At 43.3% G+C, this 8,289-nt stretch overlaps 1 protein-coding gene across 1 annotated transcript in view; it reads left to right on the top strand.

Moving 5' to 3' along the window:
• The first annotated feature begins 536 nt into the window (after positions 1–536).
• The window catches only part of FBXO40 (F-box protein 40), a 38,814-nt gene continuing 31,061 nt past the window's right edge, over positions 537–8,289 (top strand). Inside the window, exon 1 of the mRNA XM_032150059.2 lies at positions 537–660. The gene's annotated coding sequence lies outside the window, so the exon portion shown is untranslated. The remainder of the gene's footprint in view (positions 661–8,289) is intronic.

The raw sequence follows: 8,289 nt of genomic DNA, 5'->3' as shown, positions 1-8,289 counted from the left end.
TTACTCTACACCTGGTTTCTGAATTACAAACTCTTCCCTTTCCAGCCACCTAAGAATGATGAGGACCAGGGGAGGACAAACACTTACTTGTCATGACAAGAGATAGGAGAAACTGAAGCAGGACAGCATGTCACTTGCACAAGTTGCTGCTTCAGCCAGTGATGAGTTTAGGTGAGGAGCATGGTTATAATTAGAGCAGCAGCCAGTGCTAAAGGCTCTGCCAGCCTCCTCCAGCACAGCTGGGCCTGCCGACTGCACATGCAGGAATCTGAGAGGCTGTTCTGGCCTTGAAAATGATCCTTCTTAAAAGGATTTTCCTCCTTCCTCGAGGGAAAGAAAACCTATTGATATAAAACTACACTTCCCATTCAGTTTCCCCTGCTAAATGCCACTCCAGTAGAGACTGAGTGTTGATAAATACAGGGGAAGGAAAAAGTGGTAAGCTGAGCCTGGTCACATTGCCCCTTGTGATATCGTTTTATTTTTAACTTCGCAACACTTGGACTATTTCTGTTGAAGTTTTCTCTCCTTTCCCTGCCTTCCCAACAGTACTCTGTCCTCTACTGCAGCTGATGCAACCCGGCCACCTCCCGGCAATCCGCTTACTTGCAATCAAGAGTTCAGGTGCAAGCTGATGCTGACTCAGCCCGTTGCATTAAGGTAAGCATTCAAACAGGAGCAGGTGCACCATGACGAGGACATTCAGAGGTGAATATGCAGATGAAGCTGAGCCGCATATCACTTTTGTGTCCTGTGGAAGAGGATTGTTAAGCAAGTTAGTTATGTAGAGATGTGGGGGAAAGGCTGGCACTGAGAATGAGATCCAGCCATGTGTAAATTTCTATTCCCAATTCAAGAGCAGGTAGAGTACTTGCTTTCTGACAGCTTAGGTTCTTTCTTCTATAATCAACCAGAGTAGTTATGGTATCTGTAAAGTTACAACATGGTGATGGGTGGGGGCATCTGGGGGAGTGGAGGAGGTGGTGAAGAAACAAGTGGAAGGCCTAGAACCCAGGATTTCTATTTCCTTTTCTTTCTTTTTTGAGACAGTCTTGCTCTGTCGCCCAGGCTAGAGTACAGTGGCACCGTCTTGGCTCACTGCAGCCCCTACCTCCCAGGTTCTAGTGATTCTCCTGCCTCAGCCTTCTGAGTAGCTGAGACTACAGGCACATGCCACCACATCCGGCCAATTTTTGTATTTTTTTTAGTAGAGACGGAGTTTCACCTTGATGGCCAGGCTGGTCTTGAACGCCTGGCCTCAAGTGATCCACCCACCTCAGCCTCCAAAAGTGCTGGGATTACAGGTGTGAGCCACTGTGCCTGGCCCAGAATTTCTATGATTTATTTATTTAATTCATTATTATTATTTTTTTGAGACAGAGTCTCACTCTGTCACCCAGGCTGGAGTGCAATGGCACAGTCTCAGCTCACTGCAACCTCCACCTTCTAGGTTCAAGAGAGCCTCCTGCTTCAGCCTCCTGAGTAGCTGGGACTACAGGCCTGTGCCACCACGCCTGGCTAATTTTTGTATTTTTAGTAGAGACGGGGTTTCACCATGTTGGCCAGGCTGGTCTTGAACTCCTGGCCTCAAGTGATCCACCCGCTTCAGCCTCCCAAAATGCTGAGAATACAAGCATGAGCCGCTGTGCCTGGTCAGAATTTCTATTTTCTAAAGTCTAAATGCTGTGATCTTTTCTCCAGTCAACATTTGCTATGTTTAATTGCAAGTCATTCTCACGTAGCTTAAAATTTCGTCTGCTGTGTCATACTACTGGTTAATAAGTACAACCGTATTTTCTGCATGTACTATTGAAACTCCGCAGAGTTTAAAACCTTTTTTTTCTCCAACAATATTCTCTAAGTGTGGCCCTCTTCTCCCTAGCTCTCTTGAATCCAAAACGTATCCATGAAATATAAGTGAAATATTTTCCAAGTTGAAAAACTTATATAGGCTTATGCATCAAAACCAAATATTGTTACAAGCTTGAACAATTTTGCATATTCAGAGGGATAAAAGTAAAATGATTGATACTTGAGGTATCAAAAGTTATAACTTTAGACAGATAGTTTCTCACTTCTGGAATAACTGTATAGTGTTGCATGCACTGAAAATTGGCAAGGTAAGGGAGCAGTGTTTATTTTCTTGTTTTTCACTGGTTCAAAGTTCAGCTAAGGACATCCTGGGAAGTGGCCTATGAAGCAAAAGGGATTCTGTACACTCTGACCTTTGATGTGTACAGGCTAAAGCCACCGATGCCAAGTAAAAGGAGACCTAAAGTAACTATTCAGATACCTGAACTCCTGGTTCCTTCCTGCCTGTCTCTGTAACCTCCATATGTACCCCAAGACTCTGCTATAGGTGTCTGGGTTATAATTATGCCTGTTTCCTGGGCACAAGCAAATTCACTGTGTATAGTCACCTAACTTCATTTAATTTTTCCAGGGCTTCCACAGTACCAAGGTCTCCAAGGTGTATGCTGGGGTGCTGTCCTGGTGAAACTAGGGTGTGTTGGCTTACAAGTAACCAAGCAGACAAGTTGAGTCCCAGCTACCCCTAGATAATCCAGTTACTTTAGCACTATCTTGGCCAATGCAACAGTAGTTTAATAGAATAGTACTGATACATAAGCACCAGATATGAGAATTAACCAGCTAATTCAATAACTAATAAGTATAAAGGTAGAGAGATTTCTAGTATAGGTGGAAAACTTCAGATTGTGAAGTGGAATGGATCTGGGAGAGGGTGGTTATGTTTTAGGATACAGTGAAGGTACTGGAATCGTAGCATCGAAGCCAAGGATTATGGAACCCAATGTGGGAATTAGCCTCAGCAAATTGATTGTGTTAAAATCTCAAGAAGGCAAAGAGATTACTTTAATAATTAACTTTATACATTTTCTTTCCCTACAATTAAATATTTCCATAGCAGGGAAACAGGTCAACAATGCATACTTAAAGTAACGAATTAATTGGCTGGTTAATAGGTTAAGAGTTAAAAATATCTATGACCTTTAACTTTTAACCTTGTCACTTTCACTGAAGTTAAAGCTCAGAAATAAATCATTATTGCCAGCGCCAGCCACATGAGGAGGCAGAATAGTTTAGTCACTGACATCATGTGAGGGGTGCTGAGAGGGCCCCTTACCTAAAAATATCTCCCTGACATCAACCCTGTTTGCCTACTAACTTTAAAATTATAGAAAAGAATGTTAAAACTATTATCTGTTAATCCCATTCTCTTTTGCTTGAGTCAGTGATTTAAATACACCTGCTATATGTGTTAGCATGACTTTGTTGGCCAGCAACACTTGGTCACCACCTCCTCCTCCTTCTTCCACACTTCGTCCTACTCTGCCCTTGGTACCATCTAAGCTGCCAACATGCCTTGGCTGTCACCACTCAGGTAGCTTTGTGTGGTGCTGTGATTTCTACAGACTCTCTCAATAAAACATCAAAGCGCAATAGAAAAAAGGCATGTGACTAGAGCCAGAGACTCTGGGAGCATAGGCAAGACATTTCACTTCTCAGAGCCTCAGTTTCTCCTTTAGGAAACAAGGAGGTTAAAACAGACCCTTTCCTTTCAAAATGAGGTCCTTAGACCATCAGCTTCATCTGGATTTTGTTACAAAGGAAGAGTCTCAGGCCTCTCCCCAGTCCCACTGGATCAGAATCTGCATTTTAAAAAGGTTGCCCGGGTGATTCCTTTGCATGTTGAAGTTTGAGAAGCTATGGAATAGCGGATTTCTTATTATCTGCCTGATCCAGATTTCGGATTCTATGCCTGCCAAGTGTTTAAAAGAACAAGTACTTTAATCCCTGCAAACAATCTGGCAGTGCTCAGAGTATCTATTATAAATCCAGCCCACTGAGGTCTTTTCTTCAATGAGGCCTACATTAACCTAAGTTGAAATGATTTCCTTTTCACCTTAAAAAAATGCAGCCCCAATTAGCATACATCTGACATCACTCTATTTTCTTCCTAAATTTGTTTCAAATTACTCTCACAGCTTTTAAAATGCTGTCTTTTTAAGGGTTCAGTTTAATTCAGTTCAATCCTATTCAATGTTCGTTGACTGAGTGAAGGGGGCCGGTGTTGGCTCTACTCACTCTCAGTCCCTAGAAGCCCATTTGGTGGGTCCTTAAGAGGTATTAGCATCCTCTGTTGATATTCCAGTCAGACCTCCTTCCACTGCCTGCACACACCTTGCTGGTGACAATACTTATGCCCATCATTGGAACCTCTCTCACCGTTCTCACCATCACAGCAACTTTGCCAGGTTCTGCCAACTGCCACAGCCAATCACAAGAGAGAAGGCAAGTCTCAAGGACCACGCTTTCCTTTTTTCTTAATGAGCAGAATAATGCAGATGAGCAAAAATATTTACAAATTTTGCCCTAGGAAACAAAGATGCCTTCAAGTTGTCTTTATGGCATCTACAAAGTTTCAGTCCTAAAGCAGTACTATTTGAATTCCTAAGTGCTTAAGGAATGGCTCGTGGTGATTAAAGGGGGCTGAAAGTGGGGGGAAGTGTGGAGGCTTACATTCTTAAAAGAGTGAGGAAATCATTTTTAAAAAATAGAATTTGAATATCATCAAACTGACAGTGGAATATAAGATACATTGGAGTGAGGGGGACTGAAAATGGAAAGGCCAGACACAGGCTACAGGAGAGCAGTGGGAACACATGAAGGCCTGGAGGAGGGAGGTGACCATGAGAATGACCTTCCTCATAGAGTGATTCATCTATTACACACTCCCTATTTCATCTCATTGGATGCTTGTGCAACCATATGGGTTACTATAGGCCCTTTTTTTTTTTTTTTTTTTTGTGAGACAGAATTTCACTCTGTTGCCCAGGCTGGAGTGCAGTGGCGTGATCTTGGCTCACTGCAACCTCTGCCTCCCGGGTTCAAGTGATTCTTGTGCCTCAGTCTCCCAAGCAGCTGGGATTACAGGTACCTGACACCATACCCAGCTACTTTTTTGTATTTTTAGTAGAGACAGGGTTTCTCCACGTTGGCCAGGCTGGTGTCAAACTCCTGACCTCAAGTGATCCACCTGCCTTGGCCTCCCAAAGTGCTGGGATTACAGGTGTGAGCCACCATGCCCTGCTTATAAGCCCTATTTTTGAATTAATAAATTAGTTTTAGGTAGATTAACTTGTCAAAAATCACTCAGCTTATTCATGGGAGTGCTCATTGATTTACTTTATATTGGGGGTGTCAGGTAAGGACTCTCTGTGGAGGTAACAGGTAAGCAGAAAACTAAGTGGCAAGAAGGAGTCCACAGAGCAAATACAGAACAAGAGGAGAATTCTCCTCGTAGAAAGAGCAGGTACACAGGCCCTGTGCTGGAATAAGTGACAAGACCAGAGTAGAGTGCATAAGGGCGGGAGGTAAGGCAAAAGAGCGAGCAAGGAAGAGCTCATGCATGGCCTCATGGGCCGAGAGAAGGACTTCAGAGTTTATTTCCTTGTGAAGGGAATCCACTGGAAATTTTAAGTGGGGGAGTAATAACCTAGTTTTGTAAATTGTGAAAAATTATGCTTTCTGCTGGTAAATATTGCCAATCCATTCTCCCCAAAATAGCAGCTTTAAAATTCCCCTGTCTTAGCAGTCAACATAATATGATTTAGATTTAAATACTCCAAAGATTCATACAGAACTAGATTTTACTAGATGTGCTAGATGTAGTTTAAATGGAATATGAGTTGGTGGAAGGACCTGGGGTGTGAATTGAGACATGATGCAAAATGGAGTGAGGCTGATTATAAACCCATTGCACTGCACTGGGTGAGCAAGGATGATGCCTGGCATTGGGCAGTGGCGGAGATGGAAAGAAGTGGGTAGAATTTGCCCACTCCTTTTCCAGATCTTTTGTCAAGGCCTTCCCACCTAATTGGCAATCCTCCCACCTTGGTCTCCCACAGTGCTGGGATTACAGGCATGAGCCACTGAACTGGGCCCAATTTACTGCTTTCTGTGTGATCCACACAGCACCACAATCTGCATCAAATCGAGTTGCTGCCCGCCTTGCCAGGTGCTAAATGCTTCCCTGTTTCTTTAAAAAACAAGCTATGCCTCAGGCTCACACACCTGGTCCTTCCACCAGCCTATGTTTCATTTAAACTATGTCCAGCACATTCCATGTAGATCTTGGGACTATTTAAATCTAAACTATATTAGTTTGACTGCTATCTCCTCTAGACAGGGGAACTTTAAAACTCATATTTTGGAGAAAATGCGTTGACCATATATTTAACTGTAGTTCACTTTTAAGAGGATAGAACATACTGCTTTTTCAGACAAGAAGCAAGAATTTAAATGTGAACACAGGGGCCAGGCACGGTGGCTCACGCCTGTAATCCTAGCACTTTGGGAGGCTGAGGTGGGTGGATCACCTGAGGCCCAGAGTTTGAGACCAGCCTGGCCAACATGGCAAAACCCCATCTCTACTAAAAATACAAAAATTAGCTGAGTGTGATGGTGCACACCTGTAATCCCAGCTACTCAGGAGGCTGAGGAAGGAGAGTCACTTGAACCCGGGAGGTGGAGGTTGCAGTAAGCCAAGATCGTGCCACTGCACTCCAGCCTGGGCAACATAGCAAGACCTTGTCTCTACTAAAAAAAAAAAAAGTGAACACAAGGCATAGAAATTAAAAGGGAAATGGCACCTGGATAGCCATACTCTGTCTCAGGCATAGATTTTTGTCAACCTTTTCACAGTGAAGAATTTCTGTAATCTGAGTGCTTTGATCTAGTAGGTATTTCATTTTAAATATCAGAATTCATATTGTAGTGCATACACACACACACACACACACACATATATATATATATATATATTTTTTTTTTGGAGATGGAGTCTCACTCTGGTGCTCAGGCTGGAGTGCAGTGGCACATTCTCTGCTCACTGCAAATTCTGCCTCCCAGGTTCGAGAGATTCTCATGCCTCCGCCTCCCAAGTAGCTGGGATTACAAGTGTGCACTATCATGCCTGGATAATTTTTGTATTTTTAGTAGAGATGAGGTTTTTCCATGCTGACCAAACTAGTCTCAAACTCCTGACCTCAGGCAATCTGCCTGCCTCAGCCTCCCAAAGTGGTGGGATTACAGGCATAAGCCACCATGCCCTGTCTAAATATATATATATATATATATAGTCTATATAGACATATATAGAGACTATATATATATAGACAGGATCTTGCTGTGTTGCCCAGGCTGGAGTGCAGTGGCATGATCACGGCTCACTGCAGCCTCAATTTCCCAGGCTCAAACAATCCTCCCGTGGCAGCCCTCCAAGCAGCTAAGACTACAGGCATGTGTCACACTTGGCTGATTTTTTTTTTTTTTTTTTTTTTTTTTAGTAGAGACAAGGTCTTGCTATGTTGCCCAGGCTGGTCTCAATCTCCTGAGCTCAAGCAATCTCCCGCCTCGGCCTTGCAATGTGCTGGGATTACAGACATTTGACACAGCACCTGACCTATGTAGTGCATATTTTTTAACCCTACAACCTTCCCTTTCACAGTTATATCTTCTGAAATGCAAAGCCATCGGGCCTGGATGCTCCTCTTGTTTTCTGTACTCAGAGAGGGCACAGTATGGGATATGATCCAAAGAAGTATCAAAATAATCACCAGAAGGATGGAGGTGCTTCCCAAGGAAGGGCATCTGGCTCCTTTACAACCTGAAAAATTAATACATGTGGATACTATTCTGTGCCCCAACTCTAGCAATGGGCTTGCATTTTCCCCAGACCATGTGGATCAAACACTGTGTCTCCGTGGGTCTTTGAGGGACAAGGGTGATGTAGCAAAGAGTATAGAGTTTGAAGACAGACAGGCCTAGGCCTCTTTGTGCCTCAGAATCCTTATTCATAAATTGGAAATGGTAGTACCCACCTCACATGGTTGTTGTGAGAATTAAATGAGGTGTTATGTAAGAGCATAGGAAAGGCACTAAAATTTCATTTCTCTGCCTCCATGACATCCAAAATGCAGAGAAATCTCTCAATCTAGGAAAGTCACACAAACCCCATGGGGGATAAGGATCTGTTATGTGCACAGGAACAGAGAATACTGGGAGAACAGGGCATCTTCTATTGCAAGGCAACCAATGATATATCTAATTTGATCATTTTGGGGCAACACCAGTTGGCTCCTACTTAAGGTGATCAATCAACTGTCCAAATTTGCCTGAGACTCAGGCATTTTCTGGGACATGGGACTTTCAGTGCTAAACCAGGGGAGTCCCAGGCAAACCAGGACAAATTGGTCATCCCACTTA

The sequence above is a fragment of the Hylobates moloch genome, unplaced genomic scaffold, assembly GCF_009828535.3.
Source record: "Hylobates moloch isolate HMO894 unplaced genomic scaffold, HMol_V3 SCAFFOLD_4, whole genome shotgun sequence".
NCBI lineage: Eukaryota > Metazoa > Chordata > Mammalia > Primates > Hylobatidae > Hylobates > Hylobates moloch.
This window is presented reverse-complemented; position numbering and strand designations above follow the sequence as displayed.